At 39.3% G+C, this 16,259-nt stretch overlaps 1 long non-coding RNA gene across 3 annotated transcripts in view; it reads right to left on the bottom strand.

Moving 5' to 3' along the window:
- Positions 1-16,259, bottom strand: part of LOC119261126 (uncharacterized) — a 224,117-nt gene that overhangs the window by 33,047 nt on the left and 174,811 nt on the right. For all 3 annotated transcript variants that reach the window (XR_008549228.1, XR_008549227.1, XR_005128934.2), the window contains one exon: positions 11,980-12,062. This is a non-coding gene — a long non-coding RNA (uncharacterized LOC119261126). The remainder of the gene's footprint in view (positions 1-11,979; positions 12,063-16,259) is intronic.

The following is a 16,259-nucleotide window of genomic DNA, read 5'->3' as shown; positions in this document are numbered from 1 at the left end:
ACATCAATAATTCAGGGGAAAAGATAAATATGGAGAAAATATGATTGCAGGCTTATTGTGAATGAGGTTTTATATATATGTATATATATATATATATATATAGTATCATCTGGTGGTCACAAACCATCTATCCAAGTGTGTGTGTGTGTGTGTTATAATAAAAATTTTGTAAATTTGTACATGCAGTTTAGAACTGTAAAGTAACCTTCAAGATCATACAAGCTAGTGATTTGCTGGTAGTCTTAATCACTATGTTACTGTGTTGCTGAAACGACTTTAAATGACTTAGTTCAATGAAAGATAAGTTGACAATAGTATACACTATTAACAGGTAATATAATGCTCAGGTATCAAAATTAAAGTAACTCAAGTGATCTCAGATGTTCAGAATACAAGAGCCCTGCCTGGTAGTCTCCAAGAGAATGTGATTCAGCAAGATGGTAAGAACACCGCCACTTTACAATAATATTACTTCAGGGCAGAATTCTGGGCTATTGAAATTTTCCCTGGATAATTATAAAGTTCTGCTTGCCCAGACAACCTGTGTTTATTGGTCCCCATGAGGGAGAAAAAAAAAGGGGAAAGGTCGCAGAGATGGTGTGAAAGAGGACCTTGGGGAAAGAGACCAATCTGGGCTTCTCTTGAGTGAGTGGAAATGAGCCCTTCTTCTCTTTTGTTCCTGCTCTAAATTATTTGGCGACCTTTTCTTCTTTCTCCCTGTTTCTATTAAACTCCCTCGGGGCAGAATGCTAGCCACAACAGCCAATTAGAGAGACACTGCAGGAAGAAGGGGCTTCAGTGACAGCTCCTTCATTGTCCACAGAGAAACAATCACCTCCCTGGAAGGTGGTTTAATGGCCCAACTCTTTTCCTTTCTCTGTCCTCCCCACTCAGAGAGCTCTCAAACTAGCCCCTAAGCCCAAAGCTAGTGAGTTACTAGGCACCGGAGTAGGGAGTGTAAGTTCCCACCCAGGTGGTTTAAATTAACACACAGACAACCCAGGTCCACAGACAACCCAGGTCCTCTGACACCGGCCAGCTCTTGCTTGTCCCAAACCGGGAGAGTATCTCCAGTGTTTCTCAAGATAGGTGCTTAGAGTACCTGCATCCAGGTTACCTGGGAATTTGTTAAAAAGGCAGACTTCTGGGCAACCTCTCAGATGCGCTGAATCAAACAAAATCTCTGAGGGTGATGCTGGGAAATCAGCATTTTAACAAGTTCCCTTGGTAACCTTAAATACATTATAGTTAGAAAACCACTGCCTTGCAACTTGTAAAGTGTTTTTACAGAGATTACTGGACTCAAATCTCAAATTCTCGAGAGGTGTATTTTCTTACGCCCTTTTCTGTGTCCTTGCTGCTTTCCTCCCCAATCAGTGTAACACCTCCAACTCAGCAGGTCCTCTGCTAAGACCCAGTAAACCAGAGTCAATCTCTCTGCCAAAGGTGACAACGAAAGAAACATCAAATAAGCTTAAAAAACATTTAAAACAGGACATTAGATAACTTCCAATGGGGGAAGCAGCACAGAGATAATATTACCTGACTGTACTATACCCAGATTAAGATTAAGTTAAGATTAAGTTAAGATTAAGATTAAGTTCAGACTCAGTGTGATGACGTTGCCTCTGTTTCCTCATCTATATAATATGGGTGATATGGTACTAACCTCAAAGGGTGTTTGTTAGGATTAAATGAGTGAACACAGGTAAAGTGCTTAAAACAGTCCCAGGCTCGTCATTAGCAGCTAGTTAATTAAGATGGCAGAGAATGGCATGTTGAAAAGCTATAATTCAATAAATGTACATGAATCCTCAAGTTATAATTTGTAAAACTTATTAAGTATCATAATCATCTTTTATGGCCTTAAATAAAGATGTAAGGACACATATTAACAGAAATGAATGGTAAGAGATATCATCATATATTTTTCATCAGTTTTAGCCCTAGTGCTACTGTGAATCTGTTCATTTTCTCTTGGGAGACTGGAGACTGTCCTGTGTATTATAGATTTTTGCCAGGATCACTGACCTCTACGAGTAACATGCTCCCAGTTATGACGACTAGAAATATCTCCGTATGGTACCAAATATTCTCTGGGGGATGACAAACAACACCTCTTGTTGCGAATTGTCTTATCATTGTCAAGTCACAGTTCCAGAAGTGTCTACAAAAATTAAATTTTCCCATTTTCTAACACACCCCCGAGGAGGGGGGGGGCATATAATCTATTATTGCTCCTAGTTTGCAAATTAGATATTATTAATAGTAAGTGGTTAGTCCAAAGTCCCCTAGTTTGTTCTCAGGATGATTATGCTCCAAGTTTATTTTCTATTGATCAATCAATTAATACACTCCACATCTGTGCTCATAAAGTGCAAAAATGTTTGCCAACTGAAGTCTTGTGATGTCTGACCATCTTTTCTGGTTTACTCTGGCAAATAGTGAGTATGTAAGGATTACAAATTTAAAGTCTGCTCTTCAACAGAGTAGCCCTCAACCATCTTCTTTCTGGAAGGAATCTGGTTCCTTATTCTTTCACTGGACATTTATTAAACCCCTACCACACACAGGTTACTTTGCTACCTTACAGGGACCGTAAGGTAATTATGAAGGAGGACCATTCCTTTCAGAGCTCACAAGCGAGCTGAGGATCAATCACACACAGACACATAAGCTGAAATGCAGGTGGGCGTGAGAGGGCATGGGTTGAGGGTTGAAGGAAATAAATGCAATAATAGGAGATAACATAAAGCACACTGGGGAAATGAAGTAAATCAACTGTCTTTGACAGGGGAGGGGAGACTTTTTCATATAAGATTTCCCAGAGGAAATATGTTTAGCCTTAGTCTTGTGGGGTAAATAGAAGTTAACAATATTGAGCCCTTTCTATGTGCCAGGTACTACACTAGGTTGATTCACTTAATACAACTACCTTGTGAGATGAATAACATCATTTCTGCTCTAGAAAAGAGAGAAATGAGCCATAAAGAGGTTAGGTAATTTGCCAGAAGTCTTATCACTAACGAAGTATTTGAGCTGTAATGCAGATTGTAGTTTTGCTCCAGAATCTGCATAATCCCCATTCTCAGGCAAGATAAACAAGGCGCCAAATCATGCAGGTATGAAATAGCTCAGAAGTAGAACAACTGCAGGAGTTTGGATCTGATGACAAATTCTGTATGGGAAGAACACGGTGGCAAAATGTGAAGCCAGAGTGGCAGGGAGGACCAGATCACAAAGTGGGGTCTCTCTGGTGGGCTGGACTTTATGGAAGGGGCAAGACTCCAGAATGTATTGTAAGACAATCAGTATTACCCACACTAGAAAGTGGAAAAGACCAGAAAAGAAGAACACTGACTGAAATTAAAGCCTCCAATATTTATTGCCAATTTTGTCCCCCAAAGGTAGTAAGAACAAATCTTAAATAGCAGAAAAGATACAGCTGTTCTGGCCTAAATGCAGAATCCCTTAATACTGTCCTCTGGATGATACATGTGTGTTTACTCAAGTCTCAGATTTAATTGGATTTAAATAAGAATCTGAGCATAATCACTCAGAAGGCCTGACATAAATAGGGAAGTAGCAAGAGGTCGGAGAAGACACATCCTGTCTGTTCCCATTGAAAGCAGATTCAAGTTCTCCCCACCTGCAACTTCTCCCCCCTCTAATAAAAAGCTGCTTCTCATATTACCAAGCAAAAAATACGCATTTGGGAAGTCTACATTCTACTGCTCCTGCCTCTACCCCTCCCCCCAGAAAAGGTCAACCAAATGGTCTAGTTTGGATTTATTTCTTTTGTTATCTGTATTGAGAGTGATAAAAACGCTTTGTTCTACTTCTGGTCCTCACCAAGAGCTGCTTTATTCTCAATATAACTAAAATACAAAACCTAAAATACAATCAGGACACTTGCCATCCCTTTGCCAGTTTAGACTAGCACGCACACTTGCAGAACTTGATTTTTTTCCTTCTAATTACAGTTGTCTGCCTCCTCCTTTAGGAAGCTGTTAGTAGGTGAAGGGTTTCCCCGAGACTATTGCTTCATGATCTGAGTATAAAGGCATCATGTGCTGCTTGGTAATTGTGCCTTTTAATCCTGAAAGTAAATTATATTTTTTTGAAAATACAAAGAAACCGAATACTTAATTAAAATGTCAGCCTCTAATTCTGATATATGAAGAGTCCAAGCATTGTCAACAGCATGAAAATGAGCTCTATGTGGCCACAGTAAAGGAACCACCCCAGAAAAGGAAAAATTAGGAAAATGAAGTCCCCTTAGAACTAAACTATTAGAAACCTACTTACTCAGTGAGAGAATACAAAGTAGTGTCCCATGGGTGAGCGAGAGGAGACTCTCTGACTGAGGGTATTCGTGTCTTTAAAGAAATAATGGGTTAATTTGTTTGTTGATAGTGGGGCATAAACACAGCAGATAGCTGGGCAAGTACTGGCTGTGCCCATTAGGAACCGTCCTGAAGGAGCCCTCTTTGTTATCTCATCCAACATTTACTGGTAGAGAAGGATACGGCCACTTTTCACCACTTGCTGTTTCTAAACATTTGAGACACACAATTAACTCTGCCTTGCTCTGATTCCATGCCTATCCAGTGACTTTTCTGATTACAATTTGGCTTTCTGTATCATTTTCCCAAGAGGGGAATCCAGACATGAGGCTGCCTTGGTCATTATTGCTTCTCATTGAACATGAACAGCTGTCATCCTGTGTCAGAAATCCGGGGTTCCATTGATGGTCATGGTCTGACAAGATAGGGTGTCCAGAGGTGTCAGGGTAACAAGGTAATCCCCAGGGAAAGGAGAGGTTCCAGATTCCCTGGAATCTGGAAAGGGTGGAACTTGGCAGGGAGAAAAAGCTAGAAGACAGATAAGGAAGGAAGGAGATCAAGGAGACCCGGAAGAGGCATGTGGAATGGAGAGACATGGGAAGAAGCTACACTTGCTTTTTGGCCTGGACTTGTGCCATGAACTTGGGGGACACTGGAGCAGACAATTGAAGAGACAGAGACATGGGTGAGAGACCAGTGGGGAAACTGACAATGACCATCTTTATCTTGACTTGCATTTCGATTTTGCTCATTTCCTTTCAGACTTGCCTGGTCCCTTCTGTCCCTTTCCTATGGGTCCCCACCAGAAGGTGGTTTAAGTTTGTGGCAAGCTTTTAGGCCTAAGCGGTCCTGCTTTGGGCCAACCCTGTTTGGCTGGGCATTTACCCCTGAGGAGATAGGTAATTTTGGGTGTTTAATTGAAAACTATTTTATCTATATTCTTTCTCTTCTCTTTGTTGCGCACTAAAGTTACTTTCTATTGAAGGTCTTATGCATTAGAGTAAGTTCTGTCGTGATGCAGCAGACGGCAGAACCTATTTGGAGCAGGCAGGTTTGGGGCTTCAGGGTGCCACTCATTCTGCCTTCTAACAGCTCGTTGTGCCATCACCATACTTCTATGGCAACACCTTGACTGCCACCAAGATTTCTGGTGACTTTTTAGGTAGATTTCCACCCTTCCCCTGCTCTGCCCCTCCTAGGAACTCTCTTCTTTAGCCTTTCCTACTTCCTGCCAGGATTTATATCCTCACTTCTCTTTCCAAATGAAAAGTTCCCAAAAGCTGCATGAGAAGAGGCTGCATCAGAATAACTAGTCTGTGAAGAGTAAACACAGGGGGCCTCCCTGGTGGCACAGCTGTTGAGCTCTGGGTTGCGAAGCTGCCTGCAGCCTCTGCAGCACTGGTTTGATTCCCGGCCACCAGGCGAGGGTCGCGGCCACCAGGCGAGGGTCCCACATGGCGCGCAGACCTCTCCTGCCATGCCCACTGCTCCCCTCAGCAGTGTACTTCGTCACTCTGCCTGTTCTACTCTCTGCTCTGGCTCTGGTGAATTCTCTCACCCTCCCATGCCTCTGACTGTACCCAGTGCTTGTATAAATAAATAAATAAATCTAAAAAAAAAAAAAAAGAGTAAACACAGGAAGCTCAGATTCCTCTCCTGATCTCCTTATCTCCTCAAGCCCTGGGGTGGTGCCTGGGAATCTGTCTCTTGAACTCCCTGGGTAATCCTGATAGCAGCCACAAGTGTGGTTACAAAATAGAATGACTCCTGGAAAACATCAATATCTAGGTTGTTTCCTAGATTCATCAAATCCTAATCTCTTTTGGAGGTGGGGTTTTGTCAAGTGTTTTAAAACTCTGTCCTGGTGAGTCTAACATTTGGTGAAGGCCTAGAAGCATGGGCTCAGACCTGTGATTTCAAAGTTTGATACCAAGACCAGCAGCAACAACAGCATCCTAGGACCTTGTTCAAAATGCAGATTCTCAGATCCTGCCCTAGACCCAGCAAATCAGAAATCCTGCAGCTGAACCAACAATAAATAAAAATAAGCCCTCAGGCTGATTCTAACATGCCATTGCTTAGGCTGGTTCCCAAAGCCTCCTAGCTAATTTCCTATGACCAATATATTTGTTCCTCAGTCCATCCCCACAATAAGAAAATTTTTGCCTTTTTACCCCAGAAACATGGAGTGACTCTATCTGCCCCATGACAGAGGCTTGCCTGGCACTTGAAGCCTTTTCTAGAAATTCAATCCTCCATTCCAAGTTTAGGTTTCACCTTGAAACTGGGAGAAACCGGACTGCTCTCTGATTCCCCCATACTGTTTCCCCATTTTCAAATGCTACTCTTTTTATAAAAATCCTGGAGAACAGGGTCTATGTTCGTAAATGCTACAATCCCTAACACAGCTCTGTTCCCATGTCTGCAAGTCAACAGAGATTTGCAGAGTAAGTAAGTGATTTTGTGCTAATCTTTAACTGTCCTTTACTTAATCTATCACAGTTTCTCTGTTCAACTCAGAGAACAACTCACTTAAATCTTTTTTTGTTTGTGGGTTTTTTGACATTAAAACCCATCCAAATATTTGCAGTCTTCTCAGTTTCCTTACTAACCCATGTGTTCCATTTGGCATTGAGAGCTACTGGGGACTGGGTGATGGGAAGGAAGGATGGGGGCTCCTGGTGTGGGGATGCTATTTGATTTCTTGATGTGGGTGCTGGTTATACATATTTCCTCTCTAACAATCCATAATAGTAGAAACTGATGATTTATGCATTTTTTACTCTATTTTTTTCCAATAAAAAGTTGTAAAAGTTCTTTTCAAGCAGTTTCCTCCAGCTTTTCAAATTCTAATTTGGCCAAACTTACTGAGTATCAAAATTTATTGATCATCTGAGGGAGAAGGGTAAGTGCTTTCCCATTTTGCTCTTTTTTAACTTCATGACTATGAAGCAGGAACTGTTATTGTTGTTTTTCACCCATCAGGAAATTGAGTCCCAGAGAAACTAAGTCTCCTCCTAAGTTCACATAGGTGATGGTGTGGCATTAATAATAATAATAATAATAACTAAACCAATAATTTTGTTTTAGTCATCAAAGAGAAAGCATTGAGTGGCCTTCTAAGTTTTTATACTAAACAGTTTCAGTTTGAAACTCCCAGAAAAGTCAGGTCAAAACATTGAACAAAATGAATGGGGTTGACTGAAAGCTTGCCAGAATCCTGGAGGCCTCCTCCATGCCAGGAGGTGTTGCATTTCCCTGTAGAATTTCAGGGAGAGGTCTGGAGAGTCAGAGTGGCAAGAAGGATATCTGGGGGTTTGGGGGGCAGGGCTGGTGATGCAGTATACAGAAATATTTCAATTTTGTAACACCTGGATAGCCTATGCTGTTGTGCGCCTCAGAGTATCAGCTCTGGGTGTAGTTAACTCTAAAATAAAACATAGTCTGACCCTGCATGCATGACTTGAATGAAGATAGAGGAAAAACTTTTCTCAAAAGAAGTATCTCGCTTTATGATGGGTTATCTTGACCATGATATGCAATTTGTTCAGAATGCACTGATTTTTTTCCTCACTGATTTCTGTTGACCTCCTAATTACTCAATATTTCTGAATCCTGTGCTTAGAGTAAGCAGCCATTATCTGTGCAGTTGTGCACAGAGAGACAAGGATAACTTCACCGTAAGCTATGTGTGAAAGAACCCTTCTACATGAGTGTAAGACAGAAAACAAAAGAAGGGAGAGAGAAGTGAAGCAAGTGGATCAGCTGTAACCAATATCCACGGAAGATTCTCCTGTCCCTATGGCCTATAAACCAATTATACATATTTGGGCTGCTTTATATAGATCCTTCATAACAGAATAAATTTTGAATATGAAACAAAATAGAGGTATGTAGGACTAAGTAGTGGAAGAAAACTCAGGTGTACGTTCATCCAGCTTTGTTCCCAGTTATCAATGGGCTTGCAGGGGAATCAGGAACGATATTTATTAATTTTTTTATTAAAGTAATATTGCTTTAGAACATAATAGGAGTTTCGGGTGTGCGTCTTTTTAAATCAACATTTGCATGTACGACATTAAGTTAGGAACTGTATTTGAAATCTCTGTTATCTCAAAACTCCCAGACAGCTGAGTGGTTGTAGGTTTGGAATGCTTCTAGAAAAACTGTTCTGCTCCCAGATGAAACCCACATGTAGCTACTGGTGTTCTTATATCCTCCAGCTACCAATTAAAAATTTGAATAAAACTAGCAAGAGAGTAATTAAAGGAAGAGTTCTCCAGATGAAATAGACCATCTGGCAGCTTATTCAACAATTTTCCCCTTTCTCTTTCTAAGAAAACTCTGAATTTTGTATAAGTATGTACCTGCCCTCCAATCCTGATTTCTAGGTGGCATTATCCAATAGAAATACCAAAAGCCATATATGTAATTTCAAAATTTCTAATGGGCACATTTTCAAGAAAATAAAAAGAAGGTAAAATTAATTTTACTGATATGTTTTACATAATCCAACATACCTAAAAGATTATCTCATCAATATATAACCTATTATAGAAAGTGTTAAAGTAATATATCCTTATAATCTGGTGAATCTTTTTCACTTATAGCACATGTCATTTTGGGTCAGTCACATTGCAAGTGCTCAGTAGCCACATGTGGTTAGTAGCCACCATATTCGTTACTGAAAGGCTAAGCCAACTGTATTCCCCTGACTGACAACTGTGATTGATCTAGGGCCTAAGATGGCTCAGTCAGCCTGACAGCAAAGACCTTGCCTGTGGGCAAGTTTTTTTTCCCCCTCTTTTTCTTTCTTGACAAAAGCAAGAAAAAATAAAGACCAGATTAACACTGTCAACTATCTTGATACTTCAAGGTGAACCAGTCTTTGAATGAAGGAAGCTGACATTGAATTTAGCAGAGAGGAGAATGATAAAGAACATAGTGGTCTAAGTGACATTACTGGGCTGCTGAGCAAACTTGGAATTTGCCCAGATTCTGGACTTTCCATTTAATGAGACAATATTTGTCCTAAGTGTTTTAAGCTGACTGGTGTTACTCAAAGACCAAAAAATCCTAGTTATATGTAACTGGAAACTGATATGTGGTCATTCTTTGTGGAATTGGTATATTCCTCACATCTATGGAGAGCTAAAGGAAAAGCAAACTCACATAGAGTGAGAGGGAAAAAAATAATAAACTATATGGAAAACACTTGAATTCACTGCATTAAGTATCATGTTTAAGATGTATCATAATAGCCATATTATTATTAAGGATCATCTGCAAAGCAAGTATGCTCACTTTCTGATTGAGAATCAGGCCTCTGATTTGAGAGTGAACAAAGCCTTTCGGGTAAAAACAAAAACAAACAAACAAAAAAAACCCTGTACCAGATTACAAGAATAGTTTCATTTTAAAATCAATATGAATTACAAAGTGATGAAGAGGAAGGCAAACATGTCCAGGAAAACTAAAGCCAGCATTTCTCAAAGAGATACCTTCAGAAGTGTGGTTCTATTTTAAGTTTCCTACATAGTACTAATCAAAATATACATTTCAATTAAAATTAGATTGCACTTTAGGAAGTGAATTATTAAATGACCTAGCATATTTTGATATTTCAAATGCCAACACTCCCAGCTTTGGAGGACAATGGGCCTTTAATGATAATGTATTCCCTTCTTATCCTTATTATTGCTATATAGCTGGAAGCCCTAGATACTTAGTGGGCTCCAGGGACCCAGTGTGGGCGATTTCCAAAGGAGGATACCAATTAGGCAGTTTGGTTTCACAAAGAAGCAAAGATTGCCCTGAGGTGAAAAACTGCCTCAGAGGGAAAACCCTTGAACTTTAACTGTCTTTATTGCTAATCATTAGAAGTCAGTAAAGGATTTGATCTTCCCCTCCTCATTTCATTACCTCTACCCTTCAGTCTAAAAATCCATAATTTCTCTTATTATAAAGGCAACAATAAGGACAACAAATTTACCATATACATAAAGTCAAGTGAACCCTTTCTACTTGTTTTAATAGCACTTCCACTGCTTCCAAAAGTTGCCTGAGATGACCTAAGTTTCCTAAGTATCTAAGATTTTGCCTAAGGTCCTTAATGGGTGTTTTAAGGACAGCATAATTAGCCAGGGCTCCTTAAAACTGAAGAAAAAGAAAATCCCAGTCTCCTCAAGGTTACTGTTTAATGAATAGTTGCATGTTTGACTCATCTATGGATGCAAAGATGAACAAAAATCCAATCACCACTTGATTCATGATATTATCCTTTTTTCTTCTTTCAAATACTTTGTTCAAGAAGTTTTTCAGTGTTAATTATAAGTTATATGTCAGGCACTCTATAAGAGGAACCCAGGGTCTTATTGTGAGTGACACAGTGAGGGTCTACTCTTTCCTATGTTCACAGTCTGGAGGGGGGCAGAAAGGGAGGTGGGGAGAGGCAAAGAGGATAGTGAATAAACAGATCATTAATTCCCAGGAAGGATTACCTCTGCATATCTGAGGAGGCCCTAGAGGCTTATCTTTTGTGTTGTATTTTACTCAACATTGGGGATCTATATGTTCTAATCTTCTTTGAATCTCATTTAACCACCTTTCTAGTACCTGGAATGTAATATTAGTAGCATCATGTCTCAATACAAATGGAATTACATGCTACTTGGTCAATAATTTGAAAATAAGTAAGTAAAGTAATATTAACATATAATCAAGTTTTGAAAGTCCTTAGGGAGTTATCTTTTTGAAGACCCACAGTTCACCTGTCAATTTGCCTAGCATGTCAAATTTTTCTCCAGTACTGGGACAGATGCTATTTCTCTGATTGAATATTAAGTTGTGTATAGATGATTGTATGTAGGTTTCTATGTCATAATAAAAATCCATGATTTTAAACATTAACCTTATGCTGATACTTATTTAGGAACTGGTCTAGGGATTAGCATACACGTTTTTAATCCCAGGGTCATTTAGTTGAAATGGCAGGCAGGAATTGTAACCTAATTTAATTAATTTAGTTTGTGTTGGTGGCACAGTGGTGAGGATAGCTGTCTTCCAATTTAATTAATTTGTTTCCTCCTCTTTTACCAACTCCTCCTTAAGTCTTTCATTGCCAAGACAGATAATTGAGTTTAGAGAAATTAAATGTGAAGCAATCACTCTTTGCCAATATCTTGAGGTGCAAAGCTTATTAATGACTGTTTGGGAAAAGTTAAACAAGTTGTGTCACAGAGGACATAGTACTTTCCTTCTGAGATGTCTTCTGTTATTATTTGTCATGAATATTATGTCAAGTGACTGCAATATTAAAACATTTTTATCCTCCCCGAATGTTCCCCAAATTGGACTACTCTTAGTATCTGAAAACTGCCATGTAATCCAAACCCACCATTACCCTATTGTACATTATGATGAGAACCTCCTAACTGGTTTCATAGCCTCTACCCTTACCTTCAAGAGGAAACAACCACCACCATCATCTTACCATTCCCTTGACTTCAACCATCCACGATGCATCCCCATAACATTCACAGCAAAAAGCCCAAAACCTTTTGCAGGTCTACTTTCCTGGCCTGTAGTTTCAATTCAGAGCCATTACAGTGCTATTTTGGCCTGTTAGGTTTACCTTGTTCCACTGGTCCTTGCAAATGTTCCTTGAGTGGTGGAAAAATCTTCCCCAGGTAGGTACCTCTAAGCAGGGAAGAAGTCCTTGGGAGGTAGGAAAAAAAACAATTACTGGGCCAGGTGCTTCTTGTGGTAGAATCTCCCTTGCTAGGATGTCTTTTGTTGCTGTCTCTGAGTTTGGAAGGAAATTTTCAAGCACTGCAGGGAAAGAGAGTGCTCCCTGGAGCAAGGCTACTTTTTCTGGAATGCTCATACGCAGATGCCCCAGCCAGTGGTCTCTGAGTATGTGAAATGAACCTCAAGGGATGAGAAGTTTCCTAACTAAATAATTGAATGTTTAAATTGTGCCCACCCAGCAAGGATAGAAAAGACCTGTTAAGTTTATTTCTACACATTTCCTCCCTGGACAGTATGTCCTACCTACAAATATGTCTTTTGCTGTAAAGCCTCACTGATATAATAGGAATACTTTTTGTTTCCATGGCCATGTAATTTTTGAGTTTGAATCTCATTTGAGGGTAGATAACAGAAAACAGAACAAATAATAAAGTGGTAATAATAACCTCCCCCCAAAATATAAAATTACAAATACACAAATGTTCTTAGAAAGTACGCATGAAAATGAAACTGGTTCTTCAGCTTCATTCTTTCCAACTTCAAGGGGACATACAAGAACCCACTCCCTTTTCTTTCCATTGTTAAAGGAATTTCAGACAACAGCAAACAGGAGAAACATTGGTGGTTTCCTAACATAAGCTATAATGTAAAAGATAGACAAATTAAATTGAAAGGTAAAGAGAGAGCAACATCCAAAATATTAGTTCGATTCAGCCAGCATAATACAAATTAAAGTGGTTTACCTAACTTATTAAAGTTTACTTACCATGAAGTACATCTAGTTGTACATCACTTAAAGATTGGGCTATGTTCTGGAAATGTGTCACAATTAGCTCATACTGTGAATATCACAGAATATGATAAGACTTTTGTCTTTGGGGGGCCTCCCTGGTGGCACAAGGGGTTGAGACACAATCTATGAAGCTGTTCACAGTGATTGCAGCATGAGTTTGATCCCCACCCAGTGAGCTAACCACGTGGTGCAGCAGATCTCTTCTGACTTGCCCACTGCTCCCCTCACCAGTGTATTTCAGTCAATCTGCCTGTTCTTTTCCCCACTCTGTCTCTGGTGAATCCTCTCACCTTCTGGACCTCTGGCCTGTACCCCAGCTCATGTATGCATAAATAAATAAATCTTTTTATATTAAAAAAACTTTTGTCTTTGGTCTTGATCATCCTGGTGCAGAGGATATGATTCTGTGTCTGGTCTTACTATCCATGTCATTAGAATATTCTCTATATCTGATATAGGCCCTTCTAGAATTTCTGGTGATGGCTTTGCTTTCAGTGAAGCAGATACTTTGACAGCTTCTGTCACTTTATTCTTGTTCAAGATTGTAGCTATGGTAGAATGGGACAGGTCTGCCTGGTTAGCAATAACCATCACTGATTTTCCACTTTCATAGTTCTTACTTGCTTTTCATTTTGTTTCAAGATTGATCATTCGAATTGGCTTCTTACTGGGAATATTTACTGTGGATTTTGCAAGCTTAGGGGGTGTGATGAACAAAGCAACATGAGACTAAATCAAGCACATGGGGAAATGATGTTATCAAGAGACATGGTGAATATAACATTATGAGTCTGCTGTTAGTATAAAATGCTGCAGCATTACAGTGGCTACACTGGCAATAGGCAATAGGAATTTGGTGACAACCATTGTTATACGTGCAGTGTGTTGCAGATATAGTCCGATGTTGACTGAAATGTTGCTCTGTGTTGCATAACTGGAGATTCTGCATGTCATTAGTTTGACATATTAGCTTGGCTGCCACCACAATTAACATTTGATTCTATGCTGAGTTAAGGAGTTTCTTCAGCTTCTGACATGGAAGGAACCCAAACCTTCCAATTTTTTTGTTAAAAATCAAAGGAAGCTGGAATGGAACCATAGTGATTGAGGCAAATAGCAATTTGAGGGAAAGGAGAGGCTGAGGACATTAGTGTAGTATCCACAGCCTCAATTGAGTTTCCATTCATCTCCCTCCCACACCACACTGTCTATCCAAACATTGTATGGTGCCTGGCATAATTACTTGTTTGATGTTATTCTTCCCAACTAGACTGTGAACTTCATAAAAGTAAGGGCCCCATGCAACTCCTTCCTGGTCTCTACTCAACACTTGCAATATATCTGGCACATAAAAGGGGTCAATTAATTGTGTTGTAGATTCACTTTATGAATGAATAAATTAATTGAAGAAAACTTGGCTCTCGTTAGAATCTTTCACTTGGCAGAGTGTCTCCCTATTCTTCTTTATTTCACTGATTTCTACATCAAGAACTCCCTCTGCTCCATATGCCCAAGGCTAAATGATTTCCCTTTTGGGGAAATTCCCAAAGAGAAGTTTCCTTAATCAGAACCAATATAATCTTCAAGACAGCTAGTCTGAATTCTGTCCTATCCATCACCCTCATCTTCTTTGCAATATGTGGATAATAGGTACAGAAAAGAGAAATGAAAAATATTATAATTCAGTCTCTGCTTAACATAAGCAGACATTTGTCCAAGTTACTGTAAAACATCTGATATGTTCACAGGGAAATCAGGGACTTGTGGTCTCTGAAGTTGGTACTTTTGTTTATTTGACATGTTTTCTATAGTCATGTCACTAGTAATTTTGGAGGTCCCAGGAAAAGAAGGATTTCTTCTCTTTGAGTTCAGTAATTCTGTTATCCAAAGGTCTAAGATTTGAGTCACTTGCTTCTTGATTGTTTGGCTAGAGAAGAGGTTTTGTGAAGTATCTTTTCTATATTCAGAATGTGTATGTATGCTAGAAAATCTGTGTTCAATTGTGCCAGCACTTAAGCTTTTATTTCTTTTAAAGGACCTATTCTATTGCATGTGCCTTTTAAATGTATGTCTTTTTAATGTGGGTTCAAAGAACCACTTCTCCCTTTCACTAAATTGCAGGGTTGAATGCTGTGAATTCATGGCTCATTCTATTCCCAGTGATTCTGACCCTGGACAAATTTTCTTTTCTTCAACACCCCCTGTTCTTTGTTGTCATTCCTCCATATTCTTCTGATGCCCCATTTTGTATTTCCTGCTATGGCCATTTCCAAGCAGACGTTCCATTTCTGGGAGAAGTTAGTGAGAATTAATCCCCCATAATTGTGACTATGGATGATAATAGACTCTTCTCATTTAAAATGTTGCAGCTTAGCAGGAACCTATTAAAATATTACCACTTTGCAGTTACAGCATTTTAATAACGGCATGCAATTTTTCTCAGTACTCAGCAATCTTCTGAAGGAGAAGTGACTAGAAATACTATCTTGGTTTTGTAGTTGGCAGCACTTTGAGACCCAGGGTCTAAATAATTTGTTGATGACCATATCACAATAAGTGACAAAATAGGGACTAAAACTAAACTGAGTCAAGATCTTTCCAGAACCAGGTAGCCAGCATTTGAGATGATAAAATGATAAAATTTAAGCAAAGTGTCAACTAATAGAAGGAATTTTGGGTGTAACCACTCTCCCAGTACTTTCTCAAAAGCCCTGCATTGATACTTGCAATTCTCAATGAATTCTACCAAATATTCAGAAACAAATTAGTGCCTATCCACCGCAAACTCTTTCAAAAAATTGAGAAGGAAGGGAGAATATCAAACACATTCTATGAAGCCAACATTACACTAACACCAAAACCGAAGGAGGACAACACAAAAAAGAAAACTACAGGCCAATCTCTCTAATGAACACTGATGCAAAAATCCTCAATAAAATTTTAGCTATCAGAATCCAACAATGTATCCGTATGATAATTCACCATGACCAAACAGGATTTATTGCAGGGACACAAGGATGGTTCTTCTACTTCTTTCCTTCTATGACAGAGTCTTATAGCTTCCTAAGTAGTTTCCTCTTCTGCTGTATGCATCTTGGCCTTCCGTGATAATGGAGCTTCATCTTTGTTTACTCTTTATTCCCTACCTACAACATCTCAGTACCTCCTATATTAACTACCACATTTAGGTTGATGACTTCACAAGTTAAATTTTGAACCTAGGTAAATCTCTGTTAAGTAGCATGCTGGTACATAGGATGCCTTCTAGGTGTCCAATCATGACTAAAACATTAGCTATGTTATGAACTGAATTTTTGTGTTTACCCCATCCCCTTGTGGTGTTAAAACCTTAACCCCCAACGTGATTGCAT

The sequence above is a fragment of the Talpa occidentalis genome, unplaced genomic scaffold (genome assembly GCF_014898055.3).
Source record: "Talpa occidentalis isolate TD23 unplaced genomic scaffold, MPIMG_talOcc4v2.1 talOcc4.6, whole genome shotgun sequence".
Lineage (NCBI taxonomy): Eukaryota > Metazoa > Chordata > Mammalia > Eulipotyphla > Talpidae > Talpa > Talpa occidentalis.
The sequence above is the reverse complement of the archived record's forward strand: the minus strand, read 5'-3'. Positions and strand labels throughout refer to the sequence as shown.